Here is a 17,050-nt window from a genome sequence, read left to right on the forward strand (position 1 = left end):
ACTGCTCTCTGAGGCTGCTGTGTGTTAGGATGCAGGAGTCATGAGTGCACGCTGTACTCACAGCCAACAATCTATTTGAATAGATATATCACCAAAGAGGACATTCAAACGGCCACCAAACACATAAAAAGATACTCAGTGACATTATCCATCAGAGATATGGAAATCAAAAACACAATGCAATATCACTTCACTCCCCCGCTAGGATGAAAACAACAGAAAATAACAAATGTTGGTGAGGATGTGGGAAAATTGGAACCCTTATTCATTGCTGGTGTGAATGCAAAATGGTACAGCTGTTGTGGCAAACAATGTGGCAATTCCACAAACAACTAAAAATAGAACTATCATATGACCCAGCAATTCCACCCTTAGGTGTACACCCAAGACTACAAAGCAGAGACTCAAAAAGAGACTTGTATACCAATGTTCATTTCAGCACTATTCACAATAGCCAAAAGGTAGAAACAATCTAAATGCCCATCAACAGATGAATGATAAACAAAATGTGGTATATACATACAATGGAATACTACTAAGCCAGTAGCAGAAATGAAGTCTTGATACATGCTACTGTATGCATGGAGCTTTAAGACACGCAGCCCAAAATAAGTCAATCGTAAAAGGCCATATATAGTACCACACTTACATAAAAAGACAAGAGAAGGCTAATGTACAGAGATCAAAGTTTATTAGTGGTTACCAGGGGTGGAAGAGAGGAGGAAACGGGGGTTTAACAGTGATAGAAAAATCACATCACTTAAGGATAGGGTTGCAGAGCCGATCATTGTATTTGCTGCGAATAAGTCATACACCTATAAAAAGTTCAATTGATAAAACTTGTGTGCTACTGGTCAGATCCCCGAGACTATGGCCTCGGACACTAATTCAGAACTAAAACCACTCCAAAGCCTACTGATCAAACAAAGATTAGACAGGCCTATAAAACGAACAATAATACACGTGACGAAGGTGCTTCCTACTTCAATCAAATATACAAAATCATATGGGCAACTCCTGCTCAAAAGCAAGATGAGAAGGCAAGACGGGGCAGGAACTGGATGAATGGACACAGGGAACCTCAGGTGGAATGCGGGAGTGTGCTGTCACAATGTGGGGATTGCAACCAATATCACAAAACAGTATGTGTATAAATTTTTTTACTGTACTTTAAATGAAGGTTTACAGAGCAAATTAGTTTCTCATTAAACAATTAATACACATATTATTTTGTGACATTGGCTGCCAACCCCACAACATGTCAACATTCTCCCGTTCTCAAACTTGGGCTCCCCGTTACCAACTTTCCTGTCCCTTCCTGCCTTTTCGTCCTTGCCCCTGAGCTGGTGCACCTACTTAGTCTTGTTTTGTCTTATGCGTCTGTCTAATCTTTGGCTGAAAGGTGGATCTCAGTAATGAATTCAGTACTGAGTAAAAGGGTGTCCGGGAGCCATACTCTCAGGCTTTCTACAGTCTCTGTCAGACCAATAAGTCTGGTCTTTTTTTTGTGAGTCAGAATTTTGTTCTACATTTTTCTCTAGTTCAGTCCAGGACCCTCTATTATGATCCCTGTCAGAGCAGTTGGTGGTGGTAGCTTGGCACCATCTAGTTGTGCTGCACTTCAGTCTGCTGAAGGCTGTGGTAGTTGTGCTCCATTAGACCTTTGGGGTAATTGCATCCTTGAGTCTTTGGTTGTCTTCACTCTCCTTTGCTCCAGAAGGAAAGAGACCAATAGTCATAGCTTAGATAACCCTGATACCAAAACCAGGCAAAGACACCACAAAAAAAGAAAATTACAGACCAGTATCTCTCATGAACATAGATATAAAAATTCTCAACAAAATTCTAGCCAACAGAATTCTGCATCATATAAAAAAATAATACACGCCAACCAAGTGGAATTCATACCAGGTATACAAGGAAGACTCATTAACAACCTGCGTTATGCAGATGACACAACCTTGCTTGCTGAAAGTGAAGAGGACTTGAAGCACTTACTAATGAAGATCAAAGACCACAGCCTTCGGTATGGATTGCACCTCAACATAAAGAAAACAAAAATCCTCACGACTGGACCAATGAGCAACATCACGATAAACGGAGAAAAGAATGAGGTTGTCAAGGATTTCGTTTTACTTGGATCCACAATCAACAGCCATGGAAGCCCATTCCCAGTTCCCCAGGAGGCAGCAGTCAAGAAATCAAAAGACGCGTTGCATTGAGTAAATCTGCTGCAAAGGACCTCTTTAAAGTGTTGAAGAGCAAAGACTTCACCTTGAAGACTAAGGTGCGCCTGACCCAAGCCATGGTATTTTCAATAACATCATATGCATGGGAAAGCTGGACAATGAATAAGGAAGACTGAAGAAGAACTGAAGCCTTTGAATTGTGGTGTTGGCGAAGAATATTCCATGGACTGCCAAAAGAACAAACAAATCTGTCTTGGAAGAAGTACAGCCAGAATGCTCCTTAAAGGCAAGGATGGGGAGACTGCGTCTTACACACTTTGGACATGTTGTCAGGAGGGATCAGTCCCTGGAGAAGGGCATCACGTTTGGCAGAGTACAGTGTCAGCGGAAAAGTGGAAGACCCTCAACGAGGTGGATTGACACAGTGGCTGCAACAATGAGCTCAAGCATAGCAACGATTATAAGGATGGCTCAGGACCAGGCAGTGTTTTGTTCTGTTGTGCATAGGGTTGCTATGAGTCGAAACCAACTCGACGGCACCTAACAACAACAACATGCAAGGATGGTTCAACATGAGAAAATCAATCAACGTAATCCATCACATAAATAAAAGAATCACGTTATAATCTCAATCAATGCAGAAAAGGCATTCAATAAAGCGCAACAAGCATTCTTGACAAAAACTCTCAATAAAATAGGTATAGAAGGGAAAATCCTCAACACAATAAAGGGCATCTATACAAAATCAACAGCCAACATCATCCTTGATGGAGAGAGGCTGAAAACATTTCCCCTGAGAAAGGAACAAGACAAGGATGCCCTTTATCACCACTCCTATTTAACATTGTGCTAGAAGTCCTAGCTAGAGCGATAAGGCAAGAAAAAGAAACAAAGGGCATCCAAATTGGTAAGGAAGAAGTAAAACTGTCCCTATTTGCGGATAATATGATACTATCCATAGAGAACTCAAAGGACTCCACTAGAAAACTACTCGAACTACATACATTCAGGAGGTTAGCATGATATAAAATAAACATACAAAAATCAGTTGGATTCCTATACACCCATAAAGAGAACGATGAAAAGGAAATCAGGAAAACAATACCATTTATAATAGCCCCTAAAAATATAAAATACTTAGGAATAAATTTAACCAGGGATGTAAAAGACCTATACAAAGAAAACTACAAAACACTACTGCAAGAAACCAAGAGACCTGCGTATATAGAAAAACATACCATGCTCACAGATAAGTAGACTCGACATTGTGAAAATGTCAATTCTACCCAAAGCAATCTACACAAATACAATGCAATCCCAATCTGAATACCAAAAGCATACTTTAACGACATGGAAAAACTAATCATTAACTTCATTTGGAAAGGAAAGAGGCCCTGGATAAGTAAAGCACTACTGAAGAAAAACAATAAAGTGGGGGACTCGCACTACCTGACCTCAGAAGCTACTGTATAGCTACGGTAGTCAAAACAGCCTGGTACTGGTATGATAACAGACACATTGACCAATGGAACACAATCGAGATCCCAGATGTAAATCCTTCAACCTGTGGTCACCTGATCTTGGCCAAAGGCCCAAAGTCCATTAAAAGAGGAAAAGACAGTCTTTTTAACAAATGGTGCTGGCAAAACTGGATGTCAATACACATATAAATTTTTGAATGAGGAATTAACTTGAGCTATAAACTTTCACCAAAAGCACAATAAAATTAAAAACAAAAAAAGTTGTATGATAGATATATTTACAACAATGACCAAAAAAAAAACCAGAGTAGATGCTGAGGCTGCTTATGTACAACCAAATACCTAATGGGATTTGGTTCCTTGGTTTGGAGGTTTAGCGTCATGGTTTCATGGGGTATCCCAGTTAATTGGCCTAATAACATGTTTAGTGCTTCCAGTCTACCTCCCAATTCACTGCATAGTATCTGGGGTTGTAAAAGTTTGCAAATAACCGTCCAAGGCACAACAATTTGTCTCTATTCACCTGGAGAAACAGAGGAAGAAGGAGAACCAGGAATAGGAGGAGGAAATGGAATGCATGGCTAATTGCCTCCATGAACAACTCCCTCCTCTGCCATGAGACCAGAACAGCTGGATGGTACCTGGCTACCACTACTGAATATTTTGATCAAAGATTCCATAGAAGAATCCTGATCAAAAAGGGGGAAAATGCAGAACAGAATTTCAAATTCTCATGCACTCCAGACTTTCTGAAGCCATGAAAGTTAGATGAAGCTCTGAAACTGCTGACCTGAGATAATCTTTAAAATTTAAACAAAAAATATGCCCTGAAGTCTTCCTAAAAACTGAACAATAGTTTAGCTTAACTAGTAAAAAATGTCTGCCTTGAGCATTGTGCTTTTTTAAGAACTATCTATATGGGATCAAGATGACAAAAGCAACTTCAAAGGTTAGACAGAAACCGTAGTGGGCAGTGAGTTTATGTTAATGAGGGAGGAACAATCCAGAAAAGGAGGATGAGAACGGTTGCACAACGCAAAGAATGTAATAAACATCACTAAATTGTACCTGTAGGAACTGTTGAACTGGTGTATGTTTTGCTGTGTATAGTCTCCATAACAACAAAATAAAATTTAGAAAAAAAAATGAACTGAGGAAAAACAAGAGGTTACAATCCAGCAAAGGATATAATGCTATAAATATATAACTATACTGCAAGAAAATGATAATTGCTCAAAGAGGAATACTGATAAAACACTGTGGGTGTAGAGAAAAAAGAAAAGCAAATTTCCAGAAGCTCGGGTTAAGGTTAAAAGAATAAACCATAGTTGGATTCCTCTACACCAACAAAAAGAACAACAAAGAGGAAATCACCAAATCAATACCATTTACAGCAGCCCCCAAGAAGATAAAATACTTAAGAATAAATCTTACCAGAGATGTAAAAGACTTATACAAAGAAAACTACAATACGCTTCTGCAAGAAACCAAAAGAGGCCTACATAAGTGGAAAAACATACCTTGCTCATGGATAGGAAGACTTAACATTATAAAAATGTCTATTCTACCAAAAGCGATCTATACATTTAACGCAATTCCAATCCAAATCCCGACGACATTCTTTAAAGAGATGGAGAAACAAATCACCAACTTCACATGGAAGGGAAAGAGGCCCCGCATAAGCAAAGCATTACTGAAAAAGAAGAACAAAGTGGGAGGCCTCATTCTACCTGCTTTTAGAACCTATTATACCACCACAGCAGTCAAAACGGCCTGTTACTGGTATAACAACAGATACATAGACCAATGGAACAGAATTGAGAATCCAGATATAAATCCATCCACATATGAGCAGTTGATATTTGACAAAGGCCCCAAAACAGTTAAATGGGGAAAAGACAGTCTTTTTAACAAATGGTGCTGGCATAACTGGATATCCATCTGCAAAAAAAATGAAACAAGACCCGTACCTCACTCCATGCACAAAAACTAACTCAAAATGGATCAAAGACCTAAATATAAAATCTAAAACGATAAAGATCATGGAAGAAAAAATAGGGACAATGTCAGGAGCCCTAATACATGGCATAAACAGTATACAAAACATTACTAACAATGCAGAAGAAAAACTAGATAACTGGGAGCTCCTAAAAATCAAACACCTATGCTCATCCAAAGACTTCACCAAAAGAGTAAAAAGATTACCTACAGACTGGGATAAAGTTATTAGCTATGACATTTCCGATGAGTGACTGATCTCTAAAATCTACGTGATACTGCAAAAACTTAACTGCAAAAAGACAAATACCCCAATTAAAAAATGGGCAAAAGATATGAATAGACACTTCACTAAAGAAGACATTCAGGTAGCTAACAGATATATGAGGAAATGTTCATGATCATTAGCCATTAGAGAAATGCAGATCAAAACTCAATGAGATTTCATCTCACTCCAACAAGGCTGGCATTAATCCAAAAAACACAAAACAATAAATATTGGAGAGGCTGTGGAGAGACCGGAACACTTATATATTGCTGGTGGGAATGTAAAATGGTACAACCACTTTGGGAATCGATTTGGCGCTTCCTTAAAAAGCTAGAAATAGAATTACCATACCAGCCAGCAATCCCACTCCTTGGAATATATCCTAGAGAAATAAGAGCCTTTACATGAACAGATATATGCACACCCATGTTCACTGCAGCACTATCTACAACAACAAAAAGATGGAAGCAACCAAGGTGCTCATCAACGGATGAATGAATTATGGTATATTCACACAATGGAATACTACGCATCGATAAAGAACAGTGATGAATCTGTGAAATATTTTATACAATGGAAGAATCTGGAAGGCATTACACTGAGTGAAATTAGTTGCAAAAGGACAAATATTGTATAAGACCACTATTATAAGAACTTAAGAAACAGTTTAAACAGAGAATAAAATATTCTTTGATGGCTACGAGAGAGGGGAGGGAGGGAGGGTAGGAGGGGGTATTCACTAATTAGAAAGTAGATAAGAACTACTATAGGTGACGGGAAAGATAACATACAATACAGGTGAGGTCAGCACAACTGGACTAAACCAAAAGCAAAGAAGTTTCCTGAATAAACTGAATGCTTTGAAGGCCAGTGTAGCAGGGGCAGGGCTTTGGGGACCATGATTTCAGGGGACATCTAAGTAAATTGGCATAATAAAATCTATTAAGAAAACATTCTGCATCCCACCTTGGAGAGAGGCGATTGGGGTCTTAAACGCTAGCAAGCAGCCATCTACGATGCATCAATTGGTCTCAACCCACCTGGATCAAAGGAGAATGAAGAACACCTATGAGCCCAAGAAACAGAAAGAGCCACATAAACCAGAGACTACATCAGCCTGAGACCAGAAGAGCTAGATGGTGCCCGGCCGTCCTGACAGGGAACGCAACAGAGAACCCCTGAGGGAGCAGGAGAGCAGTGGGATGCAGACCCCGGCCGTCCTGACAGGGAACGCAACAGAGAACCCCTGAGGGAGCAGGAGAGCAGTGGGATGCAGACCCCAAATTCTTGTAAAAAGACCAGACTTAATGGTCTGACTGAGACAAGAAGGACCCTGGTGGTCATGGCCCCCAGATCTTCTGCTGGCCCAGGACAGGAACCATTCCCAAAGCCAACTCTTCAGACATGGATTGGACTGGACAATGGGTTGGAGAGGGATGCTGGTGAGGAGTGAGCTTCTTGGATCAGGTAGACACGAGACTATGTCGGCATCTCCTGCCTGGAGGGGAAATAAGAGGGTAGAGGGGGTTAGAAGCTGGTGAAATGGATAAGAGAGAGTGGAGGGAGGGAGCGGGCTGTCTCATTAGGGGGAAAGCAATTGGGAGTACGTAGCAAGGTGTATATAAGTTTTTGTGTGAGAGATTGACTTGATTTGTAAACTTCCACTTAAAGCTCAATAAAGATTCAAAAAAAAAAAAAAAAAAAGAATAAAGCATGACAGGCCAAGGGCAGAAAAAGGGGGAAGATAGCCAAGGCACATTCTTAAAGGAAACAAAGATATTCCAGGGGAAGAAGGCTAAGGAACGCAAGAAGTAAAACTAGGAGTGTGTGGCAGAAAGCAAGGGAAGAGAGTTTATAGGAAATCCAAAGGATCAAATGCCATAAAGCAGTAAATATCTGCATAAAAGCCTGGACTATCATTACCATTCATGGTCCACTTGAAGTCTGATCTGGTCTCAAAACCTCTCAGATTCCGTCAAGCTCTAGTTAATCTCTCCTTCACATATAGTCCCACTGTCCTATTTGTAACCATCTGAGTGGTTAGTTTGTTTTAAATGTGAGTTATTAATGTACATGTCCACAGACAAAAACTATGTATTATTACACTCAGTACTTTCTAGACACAGCACCATATCTTGGGCATATTGAATATTACATACTCAGTTGAGTATAATTATTGAAGGATTCTACAGACAAAATATTGAACAATGCAAGAAGCATCAAAAGAAATTGGAAAAAATACACAGAGTCACTGTATCAAAAAGAACTGGTCAATGTCCAACCATTTCAGGAGGTAGCATATGATCAAGAACGGATGGTATTAAAGAAAGAAGTCCAAGCTGCACTGAAGGCACTGGTGACAAGGCTCCAGGAACTGACAGAACACCAATTAAGATATTTCAATACATGCGTACAGCACTCGAAGTGTTCACTCGTCTATGCTAGGAAATTTGGAAGACAGCTACCTGGCCAACCGACTAGAAGAGATTCATATTTGTGCCCATTCCAAAGAAAGATGATCCAATAGAACATGAAAATCATCAAACAATATCATTAATATCACATGCAAGAAACATTTTGCTGAAAATCTTTCAAAAGCAGTTGCAGCAGTACATCAACAGGGAACTCCAAGAAATTCAAGCCAGATTCAGAAGAGGACATGAAATGAGGGATATCATTGCTGGTGTCAGACAGATCTTGGCTGAAAGCAGAGAAGACCAGAAAGATATTTACCTGTAATTTATTGACTATGCAAAGGCATTGCGCTGTATGGATCATAACAAATTATGAATAACATTGCCAAGAATGGGAATTCCAGAAAACTCACGTGCTCACGAGGAACCTGTACACAGACAGACCAAAAGGCAGCCATTCGAACAGAATAAGGGGATACTGCATATTTTAAAATCAGGAAAGGTATGCATCCGGGTTGTATCCTTTCAGCATACTTATTCACTCTGTATGCTGAGCAAATAATCCGAGAAGCTGGACTATATGAAGAAGAATGCAGCATCAGGATTGGAGGAAGACTCGTTAACAACCTGCACTACACAGACGACACAACCCTGCTTGCTGAAAGTGAAGAGGACTTGAACCACTTACTGATGAAGATCAAAGACTACAGCCTTCAGTATGGATTATACCTCAATACAAAGAATACAAAAATCCTCACAACCAGATCAATAAGCAACATCATGATAAATGAAGAAAAGATTGATGTTATCAAGGATTTCATCTTACTTGGATCCACAATCAAAGCCCATGGAAGCAGCAGTTTAGAAATCAAAGGACACACTGCATTGGGCAAATCTGCTGCAAAAGATCTCTTTCAAGTGTTAAAAAGCAAAGATGTCACTTTGAGAACTAAAGTGCACCTGACCCAAGCCATGGTTATTTTCAATTGCCTCATATGCATGCGTAAGCTGGACAATGAGTAAGGCATTCGACTGTGGATCACAACACATTATGGATGACGTTGCCAAGAATGGTAATTCCAGGACAGTCACGTGCTCATGAGGAACCTGTATAAGGATAAGGAAGAATGAAGGAGAACTGGTGCCTCTGAATTACGGTGTTGGCAAAGAATATTGACTATACCATGCTCTGTCAGAACAATAAACAAATCTGTCTTGGAAGAAATACAGCCAGAATGCTCCTTAGAAGCAAGGATGGCAAGACTTTGTCTTACGTACTTTGGACATGTCATCAGGGAGGATCAGTCCCTGGAGAAGGACATCAGGCTTGGTAAAGTAGAGGGTTATCAAAAAAGAGGAAGATCCTCAAGGAAATGGACTGACATAGTGGCTGTAACAGTGGGCTCAAACATAGTAACGATTGTGAGGATGGCGCAGGACCGGGCAGTGTCTCACTCTGTTGTACGTACAGTTGCTATGAGTCAGAGCAATGGCCCCTAACAACCGTTTCTGAACTGAATTTAGAGCTAATGAGAAGGTTATGTTCCTATGACACAGCAATGAAAACTACGTCTCAGCAAGATTATGTTTAAGTGGCCAGAAGCTCTCTTTCACTCAGCAAGCATTTGTTGGGCACCAACCGTAGATTAGACGTTGTGTATAAAAGCTCCGCAGAGGAAGCACTCATACAAGAAGTATATACACAAAGTGTTTTGCAAGCCCAAAAGAGGTAGAAACCACCTACACCTGAGGAGAAGAGGGTAACTACTTGGGGAAAAAGTTTTCACCACCATCTTATTTGAAAAGTGAGTCTCTCCAGGCATGACAGTTACCTCTGTTTTACTGTAAAAATCATGTTATTCATGGAAAGTGGAATTTTTGAAAAATATAAAATACAGTACAAAAGTCCATTTGCACTGTGCACTCAAGCAGTATTGGCCTCCGGCATCTCTCTTAACAGACCTAGACATAACAATTACCAACTCCCCATTACTTCTGTAAAGCTAACCGGCTGATGCCAACAGTACAAATGTCTTTGGCTAATAGGTAACTGTTTACTTTAACCTCACCCCCTCAAACCGAACTGTATGCTTAGCATCCAAAAGTCTGCTGCATTTCTTCCCAGAAACTATTTGTCAGCTCTTCTTGTAACAGTCATCACATGGCTTCCAATTAAATAGTATGCAAACCAATTGAAAGAAAGTTGCTGTTTCTGTGAAAATTATATTGGATGCTTTGGCAAGATTTGATAAAGATGATGAGTCACTTAAAAAAATGTGGCTGTCAAATTAATTAGATATGAGTTAGACAATGTTAAAAGGCAGGAGAAAACTGTAAAAAAAAAAAACTAAGATTCTGCATTAGATGGTTTTGAAAGCTGTCTAAATTATTGCTCTACTTTCAAGAAATTAAAACTAGACCTACAGCATGGATAGGATGGATAACGAGCACGGTTCATATAAGCAAGATGACACTGAATTCAGCCAGCTGATCCATACTCAGAGAAAAGGCCTTGCCCTACATCAAATTGCTGGCAAATAATACATGCTTTATGGCAAAATATTGATGTTGCCTGTGCGTTTTCATTTAATTAGAGCTTTATCAATTTTTAAAATTAACTTTTCCAATTATTGATCCCCATCCACCAAATAAGGGGGCCTCCCTGAAAACATCCTGGCTAACTCATTCCTTCGAATTTCTGTGTTACCCCCTCCTTTGGAAAGCCCCAAGACTGCTAACTTCCTCTTCAAGATGACCTCATTTGATGCTATTGGTTCTAATCGCAAACCTTTTTTTAAAAAAAAACTAAATTCATTACGGGTAATGAATATTCCATTAGTATTTTCTTCTTTTGATCTTGATGCTCAAAAACTAAAAAAGTAAAGTAAAATGATCTCAATAAATCACTGCAGAGATAGATCTTACAAAGACAACATGGATGTAAAACAGTGCTCCAAATGGATCTGTGAAAATCCAAGGCTAAGCAACGTAAGGACAGATAATATTTCTACCTTGGTGGAGGGAACAAGTAGGAAGTAAGTCAACATATCGGGCGGGGGGGGGGTGGTACTGAAGAAGAAAGGAAATGTGGTTCATTTTTAACAAAAATCCAGGTATCACTGACAAACACTAGAAAAATGATGGTTTCCACTAACTCCATTTTAACATTTATTATAATCAACAAATCACCTACTGCCACATTCTATAAAAAAAAAAAAAAATCACCTACTGCCACATTCTATATGTATGAATAAATCATTCATAAAATATGTAAGTGTACATCATACCCTTTTCCCTAAAATATTTTATAATCCAATTGTGAAAACTGGAATTAATACATGAAAACTCTATGTCCAGAGGTTAGGACAATGTAGATATTCGATAAATGTTTGCTGGTTTCATAAGAGGTAAACATTTCAAGATACTAAGTACACCAGGCGCTCCTTGGAAACTCTATGGGGCACTTCTAGTCTGTCCTACAAGATCACTATGAGTCAGAATGGACTTGATGGCAATCGGTTTGTTTTTTTGGGGGGACGGGGGCTTAAGTAATACATCAAGACAACAGGCAAGATGAGGCAATTCAGATTCATGATTAACAAAGGAACTATACAGCTCACAATGGCTATTAATGCTCAAAGAAAAGAGTGCTCATTTCAGACTGGGGAAGTTATGTTTTACACAGGAGATGCTAGGTCTGGGAAAATGGGTGGGCATTAAGTTGAAGAAAAGGGTACATTCCAGAAAAGTTCAGTAAAAAGTGCTTGAAGATTACTATAAATGCAATGATAATAATATTATACTGTATAATTTTGGTGGTGTAGTGGTTAAGTCGCTATGAGTCGGAATTGACTCGATGGCAGTGGGTAGTGGTTAAGTGGTACAGCTGCTAACCAAAAGGTAGACAGTTCAAATTCGCCAGGCGCTCCTCGGAAACTCCATGGAGCAGTTCTACTCTGTCCTATAGGGTTGCTATGAGTCGGAATCGACTCGACAGCAATGGGTTTGGGTTTGGTTTTTGTTTGTATAATTTTCAAAGTGTTTTTGTGTTTATCATTTCACTGGCTGGATCATCAGTGAATTCACAACCCAGTGGATCACACACTTAAGATAAAAGCGAGAAAAGAATATCTCGTCAAAATTGCACAGTCTAAAAACAGGGAAACCTGGGTAAATTTAGATTCCATAGGGTCTTGAACACAAAGCAAAGAAACCTGGATTTTAGCCTGTAAACACTGAGAATTTACTACCGTGTTTTTACACAAATAACGTGCATGTTATACGTGTTTTTCCAACCACGCAATCCCCTCGTGCATTATTTTCCTAGGCACGCTGGACACGTTATATGTTTGTGCAAGTTATTTACATGGGCATTATTCATGAAAATACAGTACAAGTTGTTACAGATCTATAGCTATACATATAAAATTTATAGTGACATAAAAAAAAAACACCCACTGCCATTGAGTCGGCTCTGACCCACGGCGACCCTGTAGTGATATAATGAAAAACTACTTGAATTAGAATACTGGCAAACACAATACAAGGAAAATGGAACATTCATTCATTCATTCGTTCCACAAATATTTCCTGAATAAGTACTCTACGCCAGTCACTATACTAGATGTTAGGAATATGTTAGTGAACAAAACAGACCAGACCCTGCCCTCGAGGAGTTTAAAAATCATAAGAAATGCAAAATAATTCCAGCAAAGCAAAATATTTCAAGTAAAAAATCTGGTGACATACCAGATTTTAAAATGTGTGATAAAATGATAATGACTAATACATACAGCACTTTGTACTAAGCATTGTTCCTCGGGCTTTATTTATATTAATTAGTTTAACCCTCAAGAGAACTCTTTATGGTAGTAGGACGATCAGAAAATTCATTTTACTGACAAAGAGAATAAGAGAAATTAAGTAACATGCCCAAGGTCACACAGCCAGTGGCCGAACTGAAATTCAAACTCAGGCAGTCCAGCTCCAGGATCCCAAAACTTAACCACTATGCTATAAAAAAAAAAAAAAAAAATTTTTTTTTTTTTTAGTTTTAAGCTCTGTGGTTTATCTTTTAACTAAGGATGCTATATCCTTAGTTAAAAGATAAACCACAGAGCTTAAAACTAGCCTTCTTGGAACACTTAAATATTGGTGCTAAGTATTTTTTACATACTTTATCACATTTTCTCCTAACATTGTTTTAAAAGATAAGAAAACTGTCCCAGTGTCATTAAATACCTTGGCCCTGGTCACACAGCTTAGGAAGTATCAAGGCCAGAATCAAACCAAGGTTTTTTAAACCCCCCAGAGGCTTATTTTTAAGTATTACATTATTTTACAAGACAACGGTTGTTTGTAAGCCTCACTGAATACATCCTGAGTTATAAAAAAAAAACTGGGAAAACCAAAGACAGGAGGAACAGATGTATCTATTCATTAAATTTTAAATAGCTGTGAATTTAGCAAGTGGAAGACTAAATGGAGCGTTCACTCTGTGTGGAGTAAAGGCAATGGGTTAACACTACTCTCCATGATAAGCCCATGGGTGTCTCACAAGCAACCCCACCTGAGCTTTTACTAGAGGCCCTTATTTCAATATCCAAGCCAACTAACTACAAAAAGCTAAATAAAGAAAAAACTCTGAGATATCAATACTTATTCCATTAAATTTTTATATATTTGCTAGTTCATCCATCTAAAGTTTTCTCCTCAAGTCTCTGAGCCTTATTATAATTGCTCTTTTTTTTTCCACTTTACTAGAGATTAAAATGGCAAACCTGACCATTAACAGCACAGCCAGCTTAGAGTACAACAAACTGGACCATTTACCCTGGCCCAAACTTGGGAAGCCCCTCGCAGCTGTTAGAGGAACCAGGAAGGTGGCTGATATGGATTAAATTGTGCCCCCCGAAAATGTGTGTCGACTTGGCTAGGCATGATTCCCAATATTGTGTGGTTGTCCACTATTTTGTGATCTGATATAATTACCCTATGTGTTATAAATCCTAACCTCTCTGATGTTAATGAGGCAGGATTAGAGACAGTTACATTAATGAGGCAGGACTCAATCTACAGGATTATGTTGCAACTTGAGTCAATCTCTTTTGAGATATAAAAGAGAATCGACCAGAGAGAAGAAGGACCTCAAACTCCAAGAAAAAAGCTCTGGGAGCAGAACATGTCCTTTGGACCCAGGGCCCCGGCACACAGAAGCTCCTACACCAGTAAGATTGATGACAAGGACCTTCCCCCAGAACTAACAGAGACATAGAGCCTTCCCCTAGAGCTGGTGCCCTGAATTTGGACTTCTAGCCTCCTAAACTGTGAGAGAATAAATTTCTCTTTGTTAAAGCCATCCATTTGTGGTATTTGTGTTTTAGCAGCACTAGATAACTAAGATAGTGGTCTTACAGAGAATCAGCACCAGGGCAAAAAACAAATTGGCAAATACAATCAGTATCCGCACATCAACCTCCTCTCAAAATCTTTTCTCAGTACAGTGCGATGGATCACTTTTGTGTGGCCTTTCCAGCCATAGTCTTGTAACTCCCACCCAAGTAATTTTGGGCGGGACTGTGTGATGAGGGGGCCCTGGCAGCACAGTGGCTAAGAGCTCAGGCTGCTAACCAAAAGATTGGCAGGTCGAATTCACCAGCTGCTTCTTGGAAACCCTATGGAACAGGGTTCCATCCTATAGGGTCGCCATGAGCCAAATCAACTTGACGGCAATGGGTGTGTGTGTGTGTGTGTGTGTGTGTGTGTGTGTGTGTGTGTGTGTGTGTGTGTGTGTGTGTGTGTGTGTGTGTGTGTGTGTGTGTGTGTGTGTGTGTGTGTGTGTGTGTGTGTGTGTGTGTGTGTGTGTGTGTGTGTGTGTGTGTGTGTGTGTGTGTGTGTGTGTGTGTGTGTGTGTGTGTGTGTGTGTGTGTGTGTGTGTGTGTGTGTGTGTGTGTGACAGGGTAATTGTGGCCCACCAAAGGAATTGGTCAGTTTTTGCCATCCTGCTAGGCTTGAAATGAGCCACCCCAGAGGGAGGAAAAAGGATCCCACCACCACCAAGGAAGAACAGCCATGAGTGGAGAGTGCATCATTTGGATCCCTGCGCTGACAAGCTCCTGGACCCAGGAGACAGGGGCCGAGCTATAATCTTGAAGACAGCGAGAAGCAGTGGCAGGAGAGACCGGCAGGAAGAGACTGTGTAGTGAGCTTCCCACTCCATGGAGCGAGAAAGCTGAGTGCCTTTGGGCAGAGGCAGGGGGCCAAGAAGAGGCCTGCCTGTGAGCACAGCTGCGAAGAGGCTGTCCTGGTAGAAGAACTATATCCTGAGTGTTCCTGAACCTGAACTGTAACTTGTTACTTCCCTAATAAACCCCACAATCGTGAGTATTGTCTGCGAGTTGTGTGTGGCCACTGCAATGAATCATTGAACCCAGCAGAGAAGTAGAGTGTCATGGGAGGGATGGCTGGTGTCAGAATTGGTAAGGATAGTGGAGAGAGGAGGCATGTCTGGCCTCCGCCTCACAGGAATCAACCTTGGGCTGTTGATCTTGATCCGCCTTCCCCCTTGTGAAGTTAGAGGAGGTCAGACACCACCCCCACACCATTTTTGAGTCATTATGACTAAAACAATGTGGGCATCTCTCTCCTGACTTCCAGCGTCTTCTCTACCAACCACTGAATTTTAATGCTAATTTTAACCAGATTTCAGCAGCATAAAATATAAAAGGGAGAGAGTAAAACAGAAAGAGACAGAGATGTGATTTACGTATGGGCTTAACATACTGATTTAATACAAGGTTTTTCATTCATTCAACAAATATTTATTCAGCACCTGAGGCTTGAAATACAATGGTTAGCATTCTTCCACATCCCCATATATGCACTATTCTATTTCCCCCCGGCCAGAAGCTGGGTAGATCACCCTTCAGGGCCCCTATCTGTAAAATGCAGCTAATAACGACTCTCATGGAGACATAGGGATTAAATGTGGCATACCAACCTTAAAAGTGCTCTATCCTCCAACAAAATAACAATAGTTTAAAAACTGAAAGGTTTTCAGAACAACAAGTAAAGAAATAGCCTGGAAATGTAAAAATACACATAGGAGCCTAATGTATATCCCTGGATAGGAAACATCCTTAAACATCTCTGTAACCCTCCAGGTATTTGGCATACTGTCCTTCATCCTTCATTTAACGCGGGTTCAGTCAATACACTTGGTTCTCCCCCTCCCCACCCCAGGTACGCAGTACCGTGGTTATTTGAATAATCTGACAAAGGAGGAAAATAAACAAGAACCAAAAACCAAACCCATTGCCGTGAAGTCAATTCCAACTCAACAGTGATCCTATAGGTCAGAGTAGAACTGCCCCATAAGGTTTCCAAGGAGCAGCTGGTAGATTCGAACTGCTGACCTTTTGGCTAGCAGATGAGCTCTTAATCACTATTTACTGCTGCCTAAAAAAAAAAATTTTTTTTTATTGTGTGTCAGGAGCCCTGGTGGCACAGTGGTTAAGAGCTATGGCTGCTAACCAAAAGGTCGGCAGTTTGAACCCACCAGCTGTTCCTTGGAAACCTTATGGGGCAGTTCTACTCTGTCCTTTAGGGTTGCTATGAGTTGGAATCAACTCGACGGGAACAGGTTTGGTTTTGAGTTTATTACGTGCCAAGTACTGCTTTGGGCACTTCGCATATGTTATC

General features: G+C 40.1%; 1 protein-coding gene across 4 annotated transcripts in view; it reads right to left on the reverse strand.

Annotated features, from left to right (window-relative positions):
- Nucleotides 1-17,050, reverse strand: part of CDKL5 (cyclin dependent kinase like 5) — a 274,427-nt gene that overhangs the window by 235,315 nt on the left and 22,062 nt on the right. The gene's annotated exons all lie outside the window — the stretch shown is intronic.

Source organism: Elephas maximus, chromosome X, assembly GCF_024166365.1.
Source record: "Elephas maximus indicus isolate mEleMax1 chromosome X, mEleMax1 primary haplotype, whole genome shotgun sequence".
Lineage (NCBI taxonomy): Eukaryota > Metazoa > Chordata > Mammalia > Proboscidea > Elephantidae > Elephas > Elephas maximus.